At 48.2% G+C, this 18,247-nt stretch overlaps 1 protein-coding gene across 1 annotated transcript in view; it reads left to right on the top strand.

Moving 5' to 3' along the window:
• Positions 1-17,170: 17,170 nt before the first annotated feature.
• Positions 17,171-18,247, top strand: part of LOC125621639 (butyrophilin-like protein 2) — a 53,294-nt gene continuing 52,217 nt past the window's right edge. The window contains exon 1 of the mRNA XM_075119492.1: positions 17,171-17,486. The gene's annotated coding sequence lies outside the window, so the exon portion shown is untranslated. The remainder of the gene's footprint in view (positions 17,487-18,247) is intronic.

Below are 18,247 nucleotides of genomic sequence, written 5' to 3'. Positions count from 1 at the left end.
TGCATTTACCGGGGATTAGATAAAAGGGAGAGCAACACAAGCCATCAAACACTGCTCAGGGGATTCTGTGCCCCTGCGTAGGCACAGAATTCATGTGCCATCCAGAATTTTCTTTTTCTCTGTAGAAAATACATTCTGCCAGAGACGTGCTGCAGTTACACCTTTCACCCACCAGGGGCCACGGGGGGGGGGGGGGGGGCAAGGGGGCAATTGCCTAGGGGCCCAGGAGATTTCAAAGGGCCTGGGGACCCTGGCTGCCACCACTGCGGTGGTCCTGGTAGCGGTGGCTGGGAGCTCCAGGCTGTTTGAAATCACCCAGGCGTGCTGCAGGGCTCCTACACGCACAGGCTGGATGGGTGCAGTGGCAGATTAGGGGGAGGAGAAGCTCCAGACCCCAGCAGGAGCTGCGCTGGGCAGGGTGGGGATAAAGGAGAAACCCCGGACCTAAATTCCCTCTCAGCTATGCCCCTTCCCTGACCCCCACCAAGCCTAGCCCGGACCTGCTCTGGCTGGGGGACAGATGCCCCCGGCCGAGCCACTGGAGATGCTGTGACCGTGGAGAGGCACCTCTCAAGTGGCCCCGAGCTGGAGCTGGTGAGAGAGGGCTGAGGGTAGTACCCGGGGCAGCCAGCACCCCAAACCCTTCATCACCAGCCTGACCCCTAACCCCACATGCACAGACAGAGCCCTCACCTGCCCCGCACTCGAACCCTATGCCCCAGCCCTGAGCCCCCCTGAGACCGCTTGGCCCCAGCCCCACCACACACCTCCATATTGGTGCACATAACAAAAGTCATTCCACACATGGACAGAAAAAATTACAGGGAACACTGCCACGGACCCCGGCAGAAGCCGCGCAGGGTGGGTGGGAGAAGCCCTGGACCCTGGGAGAAGACGTGGGGCTGAAGCCCCCAGTTCAGGACCCCCAGATGCCCTAGCGGCAGAAGCTGCAGGGCTAAAGCCCTGACCCCCCTCTATGCGGAGCTGGCCTGAGTCCCTCACTCTCCCGTGCCCCCTGCAGGGAGCTGGCTCTCACTCTCAGACTGTGGAGTAATTCAGCCCAAATCTACTCACCTTGGTATCGCCATTTCCCCCATCACCACACAGCCATGAATGGATTCAGCCTAGGAGGCAGGGTCAGCATTAGCCCCATGTGGCAGGTGGGATCGAGGACACCCAGAGGTGAAGTGAATTGCAGCCTTGGGAAACAACGGAGAGGGGCTGCCGTCGAATTGCCACCGGGGCTGCTGCCGAATTGCCACCCCTTCAGCAGGGCCACCCCAGCCACCAGCTTGCTTTGCTGTGCCTGGTTCACGGCAGGGAGGTTGTTGGTTGGGGGGGGGGGGCGTTGTGGTTTGAGGGGGGGATAGCAGTACCTGCAGCAGGACAGCATCGATTTAACCTGCCCTTGCCCTGCTGGCCTGGCAGTTGCAGTGCACCGGGGTGGGGGGGCTGTTGTGGGGCAGCTGGGGTCGGGGGGACACACAGGCTGTGTGGGGGAGGGGCAGGCGGAGGCTGCAGCAGGGTTTGCGTGAGTTGGGGGGGTTGGCACAGCTGGGCTGGGGGTGGCTCGACTGGGCTGGTGGTGGGAGGGGAGTGGCACCCACTGCCCTGTGCTAATTATTGGTCAGTCTTTGGTTATCTGGGGTGCACCAGCCTGGGAGGGGGTGTCTGTTGGGGATCTGCTCTGGGTGTGTACTGGCTGCACCTCGGGTCGGCTCCCCTGCTTTTTTTTTCTGTTTCTTTTTTTTAAAAAATATTAAAAGTTCTGCTCGGTGTGTTGGCCTGTCTTTCTCTTAGTGTTGGTTGGTGGGTCCTGGTGGGCACACTGGACTGGTGGTATCGTGTGGGGGGGAGGGGGTAAGAGGGGCAAAGGGGACACTGGCTGTGTGGGTTTCTGGCGGGGCACAGAGAGGTGTTGCTTCAGGGGGTCCCCAGAGTGTATGGGGGGAGGGATTTGAATGCAGAATGAGTAGGGGGTGCTGGTATATACAGTGTGTGGGGGTGTACGGTGGAGGCCTTAGCATGGACAGTGTGTGTGTGGGGGGGGGTGTTGCATGGGGCCCAGAGTGGGGTGGAGGCGTGGGGGTCTGGCTCTGGCATTGTGGGGGCCCTGGCTGGGGCAGTTGGGGGGCCAGGCTTTTGTTTTTTGTTTTTATTTGGATTTTTTTCACCATCAGTGCTGGTACAGCACCCCCACCACCAGCCTGCCCCTCCCTTCCTGATCTCATGAAAGTAACCTTGTCCCACTGCCCAGAGAGAGGGAGCCATGGCTGCAGAGAGCCCCATGGAAAGTCTCCAGGAGGAAGCGACATGTCCCATCTGTCTGGAGTATTTCACAGACCCTGTCACTCTGGAGTGTGGGCACAATCTCTGCCGAGCCTGCATCGCCCAGTTCTGGGAGGGACCCGACACAGCCGCCTCCTGCCCTCAGTGCAGAGAAACTGTGCAACAGAGAAACCTCAGGCCCAACAGGCAGCTGGCAAATGTAGAAATAGCCAAAGGGGCTGACTTTTCAGGCAGCGAAAGGGGGTAGGGTGTGTGGAGAACACCAGGAGGCTCTGAAACTGTTCTGTGAAGAGGATCAAACCCCCATCTGTGTGGTGTGCGACAGATCCCAAGTGCACAGAGCTCACATGGTGGTTCCTACAGAGGAAGCTGCCCAGGAGTACAAGGTAGGGAGTTGCTCTCAAATGTAATGGTAATAACTTTGGTTACAAGGTTCATTTCACCGGAAGTTGCCTGTTGCAAGTGTATCTGCATCATTCAGCTCTCCAAAGCCTTCACTGAATGGGAGATACTACTGAAAAATAGATGATCTGGGAGAGTGGCAAGAAGGGCAAAAAATAGTCTTTCAAGATACCTGACATGGGAGACTTTTATCTAAGAAGTGGAATCCTTATTAAAACCAGCTTCCCCTGGTGAACTAAGGGAACTTTTTTATCATAGGTGCCGACCGCGTGGGTCCTGCTGTCAGGCCCTGCTGATCAGTGCCTCTCCGTGCCTCCCGCCTCTCAAGCTCAGCTGTGGGGACTATTGAGGGGAGAGGAGGAGGAGTAAGCATTGGCACCCTCCGGGGATGGGGCAGAATGGGGTGAGTAGAATTGGGGTGGGGCCTTGGGAAAAGGGGTGGAGTCGGGGTGGGGCCTGGGCAGAGCCAAGTGTCAAGTCCCCTCCCCCCAGCACATTGGAAAATTGCTTTTTACAGAACAGAAGTGGTTAAATGATCAGTGAGGCTTCAATCACAAGAGCTGCAGGCCGGTCTATGTGAGAATGCTGCCTTCAGGCTGGAGATGGGGAAGTTACAAGCTGTTGATCTTGTTCCTGATTTGTATCATAGAACTTATTATTAGTTTTATTTGGATCACAGCAGTCCCCACAGCCCCCAAATGAGATCTGGGCCCTGCATAAAACACAATGAGGGACAATGCCCACCTTGAACAGGTTGCAGACGAAGTAGACAAGAGGTGGGGAAGGGAAACTGAGGCACAGAGAGGGCAGTGACTTGTCCAAGGTCATGCAGTAGGTCAGTGGCAGAATTGGGAATACAAGCAAGATATCCGAAGGTCCAGTCCAGTGCCCAAACTGCTAGACCAGCCTGCCACCCCACAACAGCACTGAGCAGTAATGAAGTGCGGCCATTAGGAAGGAAAGACTCTTTGACAAACATCCCAGGCCCAGCAGGGAGATGAGGTTTCTCATTGGGATGAAGGGGTTAAACTCAGATGCAGGCACAGGAGGTGACTGTGCTAAATAATGCACGGACCTCCCCCCCCCAGCACCTTGAATCCACACACAAAAGGGCTCCAGACAGCTCAGGGGTCCATGTCATTTACCACTGGGATTACACTGGATTGCAACAAAACTAACTCCTGGGCTGTGCTGACCTGGGTCAGTCTGACCTGTTCTGCGGTGTACATGGGCAAGGACCAACCACAGTGGTTCCATGAGTCCCACAGTGCAGCATCTTCAAATCTCTCAGGATCCACTGCTTCGGTGATCTTTCTAGGGACTGGGACTGTAGATACCTACCCGGAAGGCATTGCTGCTGAGAGTGTTCAGGACAGCACTAGGGCAAAGCCCAACCATTCTAACAACAAATCAGCCTGTCTAATGGGGCTTGGCCCTAATGCTTCTTAGACCACGTCTGTCCAACCAGTGCAATCCCCAGGGCTTCAGGGCAGGAATTCAATGGGGACTTGGCTCCTGAGAAAATCCCAGCCCATATTTTGAGACTGATGTTTTCAATCTGGAATACCAGGATTTCAGGGCACATTGCCCCTCAATCAATTGCTTATAACATTTTCAACGAGCGGGTGAATTAAATTATATATTTTAGTTTTCTTTTTTAATACCCCATGGAACCCCTCAGTCCCCACTCCCACAGCAGCAGGATTTGTAACATGACCTCCCCGGTCCCCCACCATTATTTCTGAGGCCAATCACTGTTGGGGGACTTGACACACTGTTCCATCAGGTACACAAATGCTTACGAGCCAGATTAGAGGTCAGAGCTCCAAGGTTCTGTGCCTGGCTCTGTTGTGCAGTGGTGCTAACCAGATCATATCTATTTTATGCATTCAACCCAAAGGCAGTAGGAATGAGTGGCTAGCACCTGGGTTTTCCATATTGGAGAGCTGGGTTCTTTTCCCAGTTCTACCTGAAGTGACCTTGTGCAGCCTATCAAATACTTTGTAATCAGGGGGAGAAAGTGTCTGATACTTCTCTGCTATCTCGGGCAGGGGATCTCGTGTTGTATTTGTGACACGAGTTGTGATGTGCATGGAAATATAAAGAACAAAAAAGAGAGGTGACATTTGAAGTCAAGGCTTCTAATGCTGACTTTGCTGCATGTTTGCTGGCAGAAGAGTCACACGTGTGTCTGTGAATAGCTGTCTCCTTTTGAAGCAAGACAGAAAAAGCAATGGAAATCAGGGAAAATAGTGAATTTTCCACTAATCCAGTAATTTGGGAGCTCTGCTGGCCGCATGATGCTGATCTTCCTTCTTGCCAGTTGGGAACTTGTAATTCAAAGGCAATTACAGTGTGCAAAATACATTGCTCATGTGACTCTGACAGACCAGCTCAGAGCAGAGCAATAGTTCCCTTGTGTCCGAATATCAAAGAAGGGTTAAGTGTATCGATGTGTATTCTGGCCAATTCACTGGTACAGATAGAGATCAAACCAGAGATGTTCAATGTATTGTTTTTACTTATCTAAATCTTGTTGTTTATTATTACATTACCTTTCCATTCTGTAGGCCTTGGTAATTAGATTAACACACACTTCAATTTAGGGTTGTGTTAAGATGAGAAGATGTCTGATGTGGAAACTTCATGAAAACTAATAAAGGCTGTTTCTTGTTATCTTACATGTAGATTGCATATACCCCTGTAATTACATTTCCATTGTATATTTCTTCGCAACTAAATAACCCATTAAATGTAGATGAAACCTTGCGGGATGCAGATAAAGAAGCAGCCACCTTCCCTGCCAGGGGTGAACCCTGCGGAGCCGCAGCCCCTGAAAACCGCTGATTTAAATCATGTCTCTTCAGATCCCCACCACACCACTTCAGCTCTGGGAATAATTGTTGGGCTGTGTGTGGGCCAGCTGCTGGAGGGAACATGACACAGGCTGTGCTAATGGCTTACACCAGTGTTTGCCAGTCATCAGCAGAACATTTGCGATCAGGGCTCTGGTCTCCTGTTGCTGGCTCTGGTGTGGTGTAACCGTTAGCAACAGGTGAACCAATGAACAGATACTTGACACTTTCAGCCAAGGCCGTGGGGCTGAGTAGCTAAGACCTGGGATTCCATTTGGAGACCCTGATTCTGTTCCCCGCTTTGACTTCAGTGACCTTGTGCGACTTCTGTTCACTTATTAGGAAAATGAACTCACGGCCTCTAGCTTGTTTCACTTTTCCCAGCCCTTGTTTTGTGTGTGTGTGTCCTTGTTGTTGGAGAGCATCCCCGCTCTCCCATCCCGCTGTTCCACTAAACAGTCTGGGAACTGTCCCATTGGCACAGTCAGCTGCAAGTGACATGGGAGGAGGGATTCATCTTTCCAGCCTCCACCTCAGCCCCTGGAGGCCAAAAATAACTGCATGTCGCATGTGTCTGATTGAAGACTGCAATTCTCAGGCAATACGTTCACCAGCAACAAAAACCCAGCAGCAGTGGGATCCTCCCCCTGAGCCCATGCACCAGAGCTGACAGCATCTGGATGCCATGAAGCAGCAAGGCTGGTTAGAAGCAAGTTTACAACCATGTAACCAGTTTGCCTTACACAGGGGTAACAATGTATCTCATCACAATGTGAGTCAGGATCTGTAACAACATTGTATCTGGTTGCTCAGGAAGTAACCAGCTGCTTCCCCAGGATGCCTCTGCCCAGCTAGCCTTTCCCATCGCAGCTGCAGCTCCCGTTCTGGCTCCAGAAGGCCACTCCCCAGATTCCCTCTTGATCCTGATCTCAGATCCACTCTGCCACAGACGAGTTCTGGCTGCAGGGCCCAGCCACATGAAACAGCAGCAGTATGAAGGCGAGTGACTGATGGCTACAGATCTCCAGCCATGCATTCCCCAGCAAAACAAGGAGCAATGACAGCCTTCCCCTTAAGGAAAATAATTTCAGCTCACACCATCCAGCTGCAAGAACATACAAATTCCACAGTGTAGTGCATTAAATAGTGCAACATTGTATCCAACTTTACAGCAGCCCCGGTAACAAGCCACATCTCTGGCAAGCTCTCCTTTCTCACCTCAGCTGGATTTCCATTTCTGGCTGGTGCATGTCCTCTCCACACTGGGCAATAAACTTACACTGGGGTGCAAGGCTGGAGAGCTGGGGGATATTGGCTGGTGCCTTTCTCTGTGTGATGTGTGAGTGGCTCTGGGAGCATTCAGGCAATCCAGCTGGGTGTGGGGTTCCACCTATTTTTGTGCTGAGTGATGACAGCTCCCAATGGGGTTTACTGCTTCAAAGCATTGTGAGAGACAGCCCAGGCTGGAGACGTAAGGGGCCACAGTGGTACCCCGGATCCAGTTTGCACGCGGGGGATCCTGTCACAAGGGGAGCACTATGTCAGCTGACCAGTCAGGACTTAGAACTAACAACTTACGCAGTTTGGTCCCTGTTTGATTTGTACCTGAGAACAGAGAGAGGTTGGGCTTTAACCTTCGACCTTACAGCTATAAAGACACTCCCTTCACCATAAACTCCAGTGTAGCGTACAAGGGCTGTTTATTACTGAAGTAATTAAAAGGGGAGTTTTCATTTGGCGCAGGAGATGAAAAATATAATGGTTGTTAGGACTGTATTAAAGAGGGCCGGATTAGCTTTTTGTGAGCCCGGCGCCAAACATATTTGTGGGGCCCCCTGGGGAATGAAGGGGCCAGGGGTAAGAGCACAGTGGGCAGGGTGCATTTGATTTAAATCATGATTTAAATCACTACTCAGGAAGTCTCGATTTAATCATGGTTTTCTATATAAATGTGCATTCTTGTTTGTTGTTACAACCTTAATACATATTCTTCACAACTCAGAGATCGATGTAGGTTTCATTTTTAGAAGGTACACACTATACATTTTTAAACAGTGATTTATTTTGAAAACTTTTCAGATTAGTTTTACAGCTATATTAGAAAATGAATGATTGGTTATTTCATTTACCAAAGGTAATTGAAGCAGATATTTATTGTCATTGGGAGGTGAATGATCTCCAATTCAACAGGTTTATCATTAATAATTGGAGGATTTTCTTGCCAGGCTGTATTAGGAGGAGAACATCACCAGACAGACATTTCAATTGTTTTATTTAACGAAAACAACGTTAAGTATTCTGGATTTTTTTCTTCAACAGCAAACATATAATATTTTAACAAAAAAGCATATGTCCCTCACTTCTCACATTTATCTCCAGACTTCTTCTCCTTGTCCAGATCTATTCTGCCCCCAACAGTCTTCTATTCATTGAACTTTTTGAAACTTTGCACTTTTAGAGAGAGGTACAAAGGGATTGACTCCATGTACACAAATTTGCAGAGGGACAATAGAGGTGAGGTCTGTTATTTCTCACCTTTACATATTATTTATTTATTTTAAAACATTTTTGCTGTTAACAAGCATGTTACCTCTGGAGACACAAATCCACAGTTTGAGAACTGAAAAATTAAGCATCTCTGATGGTGTCTTCTAGACTGAGCACTGAGTCCCATTGGGTAGATAGAAAGATTAACCTAAATAATCTGTAGAGAAGCCTGTTGAACCCCATAAAATTGGGTCCCTAATCCATCAACTATTAGAACTCATTTACAAAACTTTTCTCAAACATTACATGAATATATTGTCTCATACTATAGAAATATAATTTATCATCCCTATTCCATGATGAGCGATCTTTGAGCTATAACCTATCTTAATTAAAACTATCTTTAGATAGGTTTTTTTCTCAAAAAGCATTTTATCAAAAAAATCCAATTTTTAAATTTTTTTTAAATCATTGATTGTTATCCACCCTGACAGCGAGACGGGTGGTGGGGGGGGAGGATTGGTCCCCAGCTGGAGCGAGGCAGGGGCCAGGGGCAAGACGAGCACAATGGGGCACGGGGGGAGGATTAGTCCCTGATGACTGGAGCAAGGCAGGGGCTGGGGGCAAAAGCACAGCGGGGCGGGAGCTAGGGTTGGTCCCTGGAGCGAGGGAGGTGCCAGGAGTAAACTGCAGGCGCAGCAGGGCTGGGGAGGGGTAAACAGGATCCCTCCCCCTGCCCACTTTCTCCCTGGTCCTAGCGCTCCTCTCCGGGCCCCCACAGGCTGCTTGCCAGTGACGGGCGGGGGGGGGGGGGGGGGCGGGGCGGAGAGGCTACAGATTATAACAGTTTAACTATGGTCTAAATGAAATAAAGCACTGAAAAATCTCGGGGGAAAATTATGACTTGCAACCACAAAATCACCCTGTCTATTACTTGAGTTTCAGGAGTAATTGCTATTGTTTCTGTGGCTCAACCCCGGGGAGGGAGGGGTGCTTGACACACATTCTGCAGCATATACAGCTGTTTACTAGACAGCAGACTGGAGATCAGGATTCCTGGGTTCTCTCCTGGGCTCTGTTGTGGTGCTGTGGTTAGTGATAGGTAACCAAATACCATATAGACCATTCAGAAATCCTGATAGGCAGGTCTGTTGGGTGGCTATGCTGCTATGGGTTAGAACATAAGAACAGACGTACTGGGTCAGACCAAAGGTCCATCTAGCCCAGTGTCCTGTCTTCCAACAGTGGCCAATGCCAGGTGCCCCAGAGGGAACGAACAGAGCAGGCAATCGTCAAGCGATCCATCCCCTGTCGCCCATTCCCAGCTTCTGGCAAACAGTGTTCAAAACAGTATTCTCTTCCTCCTGCAGTGACCTTGTGCAGCCACTTGTCACAGGTCTGGTTGAGTGTCCCCACCGACCAGAGTGCTAGGAGGGGAATCCAGCCCCTGGATCATGGGGTGTTTTAAAGCTTCCCTGGGTTTCAGCAGGACGCAGTATTTTGGCCTCCTTGGTATGTTTCCTGGGCAGTATGTCTCACTCTCTTACCCATTCATGGAAATGAAGCTCCTCAGCCCACCTGCCTTAGGCTACCGTCCACCACTGACCCCCAGGCTACCCCAGTAGCTGAAACACACCTTCTCCCAGCATCCCATCTGAGGGGTGAGCCTGCTGGGTTACAGGCTAACTCTTTTAGGGGCATGTGATAAGTGTAGCACATAACAGACTAACTTTGCACAGGACTCAAACACAGCATTGCCTTTTCACAGCAGAAGCATCACACAGACCTACACAAAACCAAACCCTACCCACATGTTTCCTCCCTACTCCAGAGCACTCTTTGGGCTGGGGTCAGAGTTCACCCAGCATCCTTCTGTTGCCATGCATCCCTTGTGTGCTGAAACCTGGAGGCTTCTCCCCCAGCTCTTCTACTCTGACCTTGGCCAGTCCTTACCCCTTCTTCTCTCCTGCCCAACGCTTCCTGTTCTGTGTGGCTCTCTGGGAGTATTCTCCTGACCTACCCTGCTTCTGTGGTTTTTAAAAGCTAGCATCACACCTTGGATTTCTGCTCCGTAACATTCCATTCCTCCGACACCAGCCGCCTGTAGAGGACAGGTGGAAAACAGGTTTCCCTTAGGGTACAATTGCTAGGTAGCATAACAGTTGTGTGGTCAAAGCACGGACATTTAGGTTAAGCGCTTCCTATTGTCCTCTGTCTGGTGTGTATCAGATGAAGGTGCTGCCAGAAACAGTGGAATTCACAGACACGTTCAAAAATACATTAACAACCACTCACAACAGCAACCAGCATTCATAAGGTGTAAAGGCAGATTTCCCAAAATATCACACTTCCCCGCTACCTTAATGGTGAAGCACGGAGAGAACATGTCTAATGCTTAACTGCTTTTGAGGGGATATGAGGTTTTATCACTAACAAAGATTAGGATGTTCAGGACAATACAAGCACAAACCTGTAGAAATGAGATTCAAACCCTCACACTCGTGGCTTCTAGTGCAGTGGACTGCAGGGCACTTGATAGGGGTGTCTCCTTTCACAGGTGTCTTTGTCATGGCATCTGCCTTTGACATGCAACAGAAGGCGCCTGAATGAGGAACATTCCACAAACCCCAAGAATTTGGAAGCTCTGCAGGGCACATGGCGCTGAGCTTCCATCTTCTTTCGGGCTGATACATCACGTTCAAAGGCAGCTAGAATGGAATGAACTATAGATTTCTTCCCCACAGCAGCAATTCCAGCAGTGGCCTCAGGCATGTTAATGGCAGGGGAACTGCTGCAGGAGACCATCTCTCTCAGATAAGGGACAAACTGGGACAAAGTTGAAGCTCTTTCACTCCCAGTGGTATAAGGGGTGTGATTTGTATCTGTCTGCTCCTGGTTTAAATCACTAGGGCCTGGCATCTGGCTGCCAAGGAGCAGCAGGGCTCAGAGAAACATATTTGCAGCAATGGAGCCAGTTCTCACTTCCCAGCTGCACCAATGTGTCCAATCACAGCGTGATTAAATAACAGTAACATTGGCCGAGAATGTCTGCAAGGAGCCAGACGTCTGCCAGAGCTGGAGAACTGTGTCAGAGCAGAGCTAGTCACTAAACCCAGAGCAGCCCCAGGGAGAGCCAATGTCTTCAGGAGACTGGTGCCAAATGGGGAAGGAGGAGGAGGCAGCAGCTTGAATTCCTCAGGCTCCTCAAGCTTTGACCTTTCTTATTTTTCTCGGATGGAGTTTCCAGCTCAGCAACTTCACCAGACATTGTTTGCTTTTCTCTTCCAGGCAGGGTTTTCTAGCTTTCCCCAGCACCTCCTGCCACTGCTGGGCAAGAGAAACTGAAAAGAGAAAGGATGAAGGAGGAGCTAGAAGAAACTAGCTGGAGAGATATAATATTTTAATGATGGGTTCAGATGTTAATGATAAAAGCGTATGTCATAAATATAAAGGGAAGGGTAACCACCTTTCTGTATACTGTGCTATAAAATCCCTCCTGGCCAGAGGCAAAACCCTTTCACCTGTAAAAGGTTAAGAAGCTAAGATAACCTCGCTGGCATCTGACCTAAATGACCAGTGAGGAGACAAGATACTTTCAAATCTGGATGGGGTGGGGGGCGGGGGAACAAAGGGTTTGTCTGTCTGTGTGATGCTTTTGCTGGGAACGGATCAGGAATGCAGCCTTACAACTGTTAGTTAGTACGTAATCTAGCTAGAAATGTGTTAGATTTCCTTTTGTTTAATGGCTGGTAAAATAAGCTGTGCTGGATGGAATGTATATTCCTGTTTTTTTGTGATTTTTGTAACTTAAGGTTTTGCCTAGAGGGATTCTCTATATTTGTTTATTTTTTCTGCCTCTTTCGCTCCCTCCATAGCTCTCTGGTGTGATTCCAGTGCAATGAACTGTAATCTGTTGGGGATCTTGGGGCAGTTGGCCTTTACATGCCCAGGCTCATTACATTTAAAACATCGTCCAGCTGATGAGTCACTGGGGCGAGGTGGGTTGCTGGAGAATGGTGTGGCGGGACGATAAGGTGTCTGGAGTGTTCCTTGGTGTGTAGCTGGGGTCTTGGGCTGCCCCCGGTAGTAGGGTGTGGTCTGAGGGTTCCCTTCTGGTATCCGCTCCAACTGTGACCAGGGTCGTTTCTCTCTCCTCCCTCCACCCATTTTGTTCCAGTTTGTCCCGCCTCTCTGGCAGTCTGGGACTGCTCGTATTGATCAGCATAAGAAGCAAGACTTTCTGCTGAGTCCATTTTCTTATCCCATAAACACTGTTTTATATCCTCCTTGGATATATTCAGGAATTGCTCCTGAGTCATCAAATCACACATTCCTTCAAAGCTAATTACACCCCTTCCTTTGACCCATTTATCTAACAGATCCTTCATCTGGTTTATATAAGCCACATTACTTAGTCCAGGTCCTCTCTTAAGGACTCTAAATTTTACTCTGTAAGTTTCAGGTGTAACTTGAAATTGCTTTAAAACTAAATCCTTGAATTTATTATAGTCAGAAGCCTCACCAATAGGCATCTTATTGACTATGTCCAGAGCTCTTCCAGTCAATTTTGCGACCAATGTGGTCATCTTGTGAGCTTCAGGAATTTGATGGAGTGTGCACAGTCTCTGAAAGGTGAGAAAATATTCAGCAATATCACTGGATTCATCATACTGTGGACATAGTTGTTCCCATTTGTGGATTGTTGGGGAAGGATTGTTAGGGTTATCCGGTATATTCTGCTGAGCCTTTGCCTTCTCTATCTCCAGTGCATGCTTCCTCTCTTTTCCCTTTGCCTCCATTTCTTTTTCTTTTTTGTCAAGGTTCCTTCCTCACTCTGAACTCTAGGGTACAGATGTGGGGACCTGCATGAAAGACCCCCGAAGCTTATTCTTACCAGCTTAGGTTAAAAACTTCCCCAAGGTACAAACTTTGCCTTGTCCTTGAACCTTATGCTGCCACCACCAAGCATGTTAAACAAAGAACAGGGAAAGAGTCCACTTGGAGATGTCTTCCCCCAAAATATCCCCACAAGCCCTACACTGCCTTTCCTGGGGAAGGCTTGATAAGAATCCTCACCAATTTGTACAGGTGAACACACACCCAAACCCTTGGATCTTAAGAACAATGAAAAAGCAATCAGGTTCTTAAAAGAAGAATTTTAATTAAAGAAAAGGTAAAAGAATCACCTCTGTAAAATCAGGATGGTAAATACCTTACAGGGTAATCAGATTCAAAACATAGAGAATCCCTCTAGGCAAAACCTTAAGTTACAAAAAGACACAAAAAGCAGGAATATGCATTCTATCCAGCACAGCTTATTTTACCAGCCATTAAACAAAAGGAAATCTAACGCATTTCTAGCTAGATTACTTACTAACTAACAGTTGTAAGGCTGCATTCCTGACTGTTCCCAGCAAAAGCATCACACAGACAGACAAACCCTTTGTTTCCCCCCCTCCATATTTGAAAGTATCTTGTCTCCTCATTGGTCATTTTGGTCAGGTGCCAGCGAGGTTATCTTAGCTTCTCAACCCTTTACAGGTGACAGGGTTTTGCCTCTGGCCAGGAGGGATTTTATAGCACTGTGTACAGAAAGGTGGTGACCCTTCCCTTTATATTTATGACAGTGTAGCTAAAATATACTCATATTTACTTGTCCAGAGTCAGAGACAGCCCTGTGTGCAGTGGCACATTAGGGGTTTGTGGGGTCCTGGGCCAGAGCAAGTGGGGGCCTCTCCCCACCCCTTTTGCCTGCAGTCTCCCTCCCCTCTCCCCCATGCTCCCCCACAGGAGCACCGGGCAGATGAGCGGGTCAGGGCATGGGAGCACTTCCAGTGGTCCCCCAATTGGCTGTGGCCCCTGGCATAGGACCCATTGGTCCAGTGACTAATGTGCCACCCCCTATGTGTAGGGTTGCCAACTTTCCCGGACCGGACACCATTTTGCATCAACGGCATCCAGTCAGTCTAGTCTGAGAGAGTTGGCAACCCTACCTGTGTGTAACTGTCAATACTCTTTATTGAGAGGTATTATGTCTGTGATGTGGTTTAGTAAATATTAGTGTGACGGGTTGAACCCCACTCCTGGGCTGCCACCTCAGGCACTGCGCCAGGCCCGCCAGCCTTCCCCAGCACACACACAGGTAGGGCCACACCCAGCTGTAGAATCACACAGAGACTGCCATCAGCGCTGTGGGGGGAGCCTCTGCTCAGGGAGTTGCCCAGCACTCAAGTGCACAAAACCCTTCTGGAGCATGAACCCAAAGTTATATTGTCTTGCGCTGTATAGGGAGCTACACAGCGTAAGCTCATGAAATTTGCTCCCTCCCTTAATGTGTGGGGAGAGATGCACAGCTCCTTGCCCCCCCCCTTATGAATTCGTATGCAAATGTAACACTATCAGACTGGGTATGAATAGAGACTGGGAGTGGCTAGCTCACTACAAGAAGTAATTTTCCCTTTTGATATTCACACCTTCTCATCAACTATTAGGAGTAGGCCACATTCACTCTGATTGAATTGACCTTGTTAACACTGGTCCTCCGCATAGTAATGTAACACACCCATCTTTGCATGTGTATATATACCTGCCTATGACGTTATTGACTTGAACTGGGACCATATAGAACATTGTTGCAACCAAGGTCCTGTAGTGGCACCAAATCTTGTATAAAGGGGGTCATATAAGGTGTCTAAGACGAGGTTATGGTTTACTGGTTAGGATTATGCTATCTGTTTGCATGTATCATTTTTGTATTTAAAGATATAAGTATTGGCTCTGTACTATCTGTATTTCAAACTTATGCTGTGCTTTTGGGTGCTACCCCAGACAAGTTGGTGTCAGCTCTGCCTAGCCTGCTTGATGGCCCATTAAGGACCATGAGCTATACAACTGACCCACAGAGAGAAGGCAGACACACCTTGTGACTCAGCAAGGTATGCAGGGACCTGCCTATGGACAGAACTCTGAGGTTTTTCCAGGCCAGGTGATGGACAGCTTGTCTTTGGGACAAAGAAAAAAAGACCATATGGCAAGAGACTATAAAAAGCTGCTGCAGCTCCTCCATCTTGTCTTCAATCCTGCTTCTGAGCTCTGGAGGGACTTTGCTACACTGAAGCTTTGAACCAAGGACTGAAAGACCCATCCCAGCTGTGGATGTTCTCCAGAGACTTGATTTGAACCTGCAGTTTATTCTATCACTGCTGCAAGCCTGAACCAAGAACTTTGCCATTACTGTATGTAATTGACTCCATTTAACCAATTCTAGCTCTCATCTATATCGTTTTCCTTTTATGAATAAACCTTTAGATTTTAGATTCTAAAGGATTGGCAACAGTGTGATTTGTGGGGAAGAACTGATTTGTATATTGACTGGGGTCTGGTCCTTTGGGATCGAGAGAAGCTTTTTTCTTTTACTGGGGTATTGGTTTTCATAACCATTTGTCCTCATAAGGAGTGGCACTGGTGGTGATAGTGAGAACCTGGAGTGTCTAAGGGAATTGCTTGTGTGACTTGTGGTTAGCCAGTGGGGTAAAACCAAAGTCTTCTCTGTTTGGCTGGTTTGATTTTTCTCGGTGTGCACAGAAACCCCAGCCTTGGGCTGTAACTGACCTGCTTTAAGCAATTTGTCCTGAATTGGCACTCTCAGTTGGGTCTTGCCAGAACTAGCATCGTTACATTGCCAAACTAAAGTTTCCACTTCATGCATCTGATAAAGTGGGTTCCAGCCTACCAAAGCTTATGCCCAAATACATGTGTTAGTCTTTAAGGTGCCACAGGACTCCTCGTTGTTTAGATCAAAGCTGATTACTTAGCAAACAAACAAACAACTCCCACAATCTAAGCTTAATATACTAAAGAGGTTGGTTAAAAACAGTGGATTGTCATCTTAAGTGATGATGCATACAGATTGGCAGATTCACAAGGCACAAGCTGCATTAGCTTCACAGCTTGGGTTTCCCAGGTGTTTCATTCACAGGCTAGAAATCCTTCTAACCTGCATTCAGCCCTTCTCCCCAGTTCAGTCCTTGTTTCTCAGGTGTTTCTAAGTGTTTCTTTGGGCGCAGAGACAGAGAAGAATCATTGATGGTGTCACTCCTTCCCCTATATAGCTTTAGTATATGGCAGGAATCCTTTGTCTCCTAGTCTGACCCACACCCATCCCAGTGGGAAAGTACCAGGTTAAGATGGTGGCCAGTGCCAGGTAACAGGATCACCTGACCTTGCAGTGTCAAAGGAGTCTCCTAGGAAACTTCTCAGGAAGGAGGGAGATTAGTATCTTCACAGCTCTATTGTCCTTCCTAATGGCCCATCCAGGTTGAGTGCTCACTGTCTAGTGGGCGTTCCCCAGGTGCAAACACAGTTGTAATTGCTACAGAGTCAATATCTCTAACTTTAGATACAGAATTGATACATGCATACAAACAGGATAATCATATTCAGTAACCATAGTTTTCAGAGTAGCAGCCGTGTTAGTCTGTATTCCCAAAAAGACCAGGAGGACTTGTGGCACCTTAGAGACTAACCAATTTATTTGAGCATGAGCTTTCGTGAGCTACAGCTCACAACACTGGATGTATTCAGTACCTTTCCAAGGACATCTTACATGACCGATGTTGCATAAAACATATTTTAGTTACACCATAATCATATAATAATATTTCTATGAAGAATGCGGGGTGCAGTGTCACTATTAGTATTTCCAACCGATCACTTATTCCGGGACAGAACGTTGTTTGGTGTCCGGTCAGAACTCAGGATTCCTTAATGCTATTCTATTCTCTGACTTCTCTTTTCGGCCTCAGACTGAGTCTTGTCCGCACGGAGAGTCAGGGCTTCAATCTTCTGATGTTACAGTCATGAAGAATGAGGTTCACCCTCTACCCCAGTTTCGCACTGCAAAGGTATTGTTCATATTATTCCTAACTGTCCACAGGGGAATGTTTATTCTGGTGACATAATGTAAAAGGTGACGATTATTTGTGACATTTACTACAGTTCACCCCAAAAGCAAGAGCCAGTCTCTTCACAATCACTCCTGTATTCAGGTCATTTGGAGCCCCGGAAACTTTGACTCTTCCGGGCCGGCCAGTTCTGTCTCAGCAGCCACGTGGCTGTTTCTTTAAGAGGAGATTCTCAGATCCCACCCGGGGTTGCTGCCATTTCCGAGTCCCTCTGTTACTTTCGCTTTCACACTCAGTAGATGCTGCCGGCGGACAGTGCGTTTATCCCTGTGGAACAAGAACAGGATTCTTTAAACACAATAAAATCAAAACCCAACCCTGCTAGAAAAGGCTGTGATCAGACGGCAGCTATTTGATACCCGGAAGTAGCTGGGCATCTTGATGAAATGAAATAACTTATAGTTTGAGGACTATCTCGGCAAAGCCTGACGCTTTCAGAAGGACAGACCGCCCCCTACGCGCCACGAACCGTCTCCGGAGGATCAATCCGGTAGGTGAACTGTGGCTGCCTGACTCGGTAACAGTCAGGGCTCTGTCTTGGACAGATTGGTAATAACACAAAGACTTGAGAATCCCCTGAGAATTTGTTTTGCTCTTTATGGGAACGGTTCCGCATGTGTACGTTGAGAATGAGATGCCCTCCAATCCATTTCAGGTCGGTTTCCTAGCCCTGCCGGGTTTGTACAGTACAGTCACTAGGTAATTCCTTTCCTCTGTTCCTGTGTTTCACCAAGGATCCTGGGCCCAATCCCGTTTTTAGTGTCGTTAAGGGGAGATTTGTAACAAAGGAACTTCCTGTATTTAGAATAGAGGAAGAAACGTGGCGCTGCAAACTCAGCAGCAATCAGTAAAGTTTCCTGGCCTGCTTGTTGTCGGTAGTTTTCGAGCTGTCTGTGGGGCTGAGTCCTTTTGCTTCTGATGTTTTAAGGGAAAAAACGTCCAGTTTTGTCCAGAATCAATGGAAAGAAATTACTTTATTCATTTTGAGATCAGTGGGAATTAAGCATGTGCCGAAAGTGAAGCACCCTTTGAAATGTGCTGAATAGGAACGGACTTAATGATTGAATCTGGGCCAGAATCTTTAATGCAATTAGACAATGAGGGGATGTCACCACTTGTAGCTTGGTACTGGTCTTCTGTATGCGTGTCAAGGGATCCACAACAACCAGAGTGGTCAGTTTGTACACATTGCATTGTTGTCCTGTGATAACTTAATGTTGCCTCCTGTCTTTGTGGCCACAGAGCTGTAAA

The sequence above is a fragment of the Caretta caretta genome, chromosome 14 (genome assembly GCF_965140235.1).
Source record: "Caretta caretta isolate rCarCar2 chromosome 14, rCarCar1.hap1, whole genome shotgun sequence".
Classification (NCBI taxonomy): Eukaryota; Metazoa; Chordata; order Testudines; family Cheloniidae; genus Caretta; species Caretta caretta.
This window is presented reverse-complemented; position numbering and strand designations above follow the sequence as displayed.